The sequence below is a fragment of the Chrysemys picta genome, chromosome 10 (genome assembly GCF_011386835.1).
Source record: "Chrysemys picta bellii isolate R12L10 chromosome 10, ASM1138683v2, whole genome shotgun sequence".
In the NCBI taxonomy this organism is placed as follows: Eukaryota; Metazoa; Chordata; order Testudines; family Emydidae; genus Chrysemys; species Chrysemys picta.
The window spans coordinates 22,809,437-22,811,262 of NC_088800.1; positions in this window are offsets into that span (position 1 = coordinate 22,809,437).

Genomic DNA, 1,826 nt, shown 5'->3' on the forward strand with positions numbered 1-1,826 from the left:
ACCCCCCGCACCTCGGTTCATTGAGAGGCAAATCCCAATGAGCCTTTATAGACCCCAGGGGCCAGCCTGCCCAGGGGCTGCTCCCCAGACCAGGTTCCCCCCTCCCCACCCCCTGAACTCCCCTGGAAGGTGCACAGCTCCCCCACGAGCCCACCCCACCCCGGTGGTCCCCGCCCCAAGTCCACTCACTGGCTTTGCCGGGCTTGGGCCACTGCAGCAGTTCAGCAGGGAAGCCAGAGCATCGGCTTGCAGGGGCGGCAAGCCCCAGCCATGGAGGAGCCGGCGTGGCGCAGAAGGGCAGCAGCCTTGCAAAAGCGGTGGCGCGGCTAGCGGGGAGCAGCCGCGCCCCCCACCCCTCCTGCCCAGGCTGCAGCCGGCCCCCCCCCCCGGGGGCTCCTACAGGCTGCAGCAGATGCAGGCTCCCCATGCGCCCCCCAGCTGTCCCCTCACCGTGCTCGGGCTCTGCGGCTCCCAGGCATGTGAGCCATCGCCGGGGCTCAGGGCTCTGAGCCTGCTCCGTGCTGCAACCAACTTGGCGCCCCCCCCCCCCCCCCCGCGGGGTTCCTGCAGTGGATGCATGTGGGTGGCAGCCCCCATGCGCCTCCCGGTTCCCCCCTGCCACGCTTGGGCTCTGCGGCTCCCGGGAGTGTGAGCTGCCGCTGCCGCTGCCCCTCCCAGAGTAGGCTCAGGGCCCTGCGCCCCGGTAGCTCACATGCCTGGAGCTGCAGAGCCCGAGCACGGCGAGGGGGAAGCCAGGGGACGCACGGGGGCCACCGACCACATGCAACTGCTGCACCCTGCAGGAGCCCCTGGTGGGGCGGGGGGGGGGGGGGCGCGCCGGGCTGCAGCCTGGGCAGGAGGGGCAGAGGGCGCAGCTGCTCCCCGCTAGCAGTGCCGCTGCTTTTACAGGGCTGCTGCCCCCCCTGTGCCTCACCGGTTCCTCCATGGCTGGGGCTCGCCACCCCCACAAGCCAACTCTCTGGCTCTCCGGTGCCTCCGGAAGGCAGCTCCTCCCTGCCAAGCCAGGGCACCGCTTTTTTAGGGTTATCATATTTCAACAATAAAAAAAGAGGATGGGGGGGGGAGAGCCCCACCCACATCCACTCCCTCCCACTTCCCGCCCCGCTCAGAATACCTAACCCCCCCCCCGCTCCTTGTCCCCTGGCTGCCCCCTCCTGGGACCCCTGCCCCCCAGGACTGGACCCCCTACCTAAGCCTCCCTGCTCCTTGTCCCCTGACTGCCCCCTCCTGAGACCGCCCCACCCTATGTTCCCCCATAGGACCCTACCCCCTACCTGTCCCCTAGCTGCCCCAACCCTTATCTACACCTCCGGCCCCAGACAGACCCCCGGAACTCGCACGCCCCATCCAACCACTCCCCGCCCCCTGAGAGACTCCCCCTGAATTCCCGACCCATCCAACCCTCCCCCCGCCCCCTGACAGTCCCCCTGGGACTCCCCTTACCACCATGCCGCTCCAGCCACTGGCTCCACGTGGAGCCAAAACAAACAGGCTGCGGAGCACACAGCCCCTCCCCCGCAGCGTGCTGGCGACGCGACACTGAGGCAAGGGGAGGGGGGGAGTAGGGGAGGGACTCTGCCTGCTGGAGACCTATGGGAGCGGCTAAATCAGGCCAGGCGCCCAATCCATCACACCGCACTCTGTGTGGGGGAAGGGACGGGAGGGAGGAAAAATCTTGCACGCCCCCAATCACTTGGCGCCGTAGGCGACCGCCTAGTTCGCCTAGTGGTTGCACCAGCCCTGGCTGTAAATAAACTGATGAGATTGAGGGAAATGAGAGTTAGGGCCGGTCTACACCTAAAACT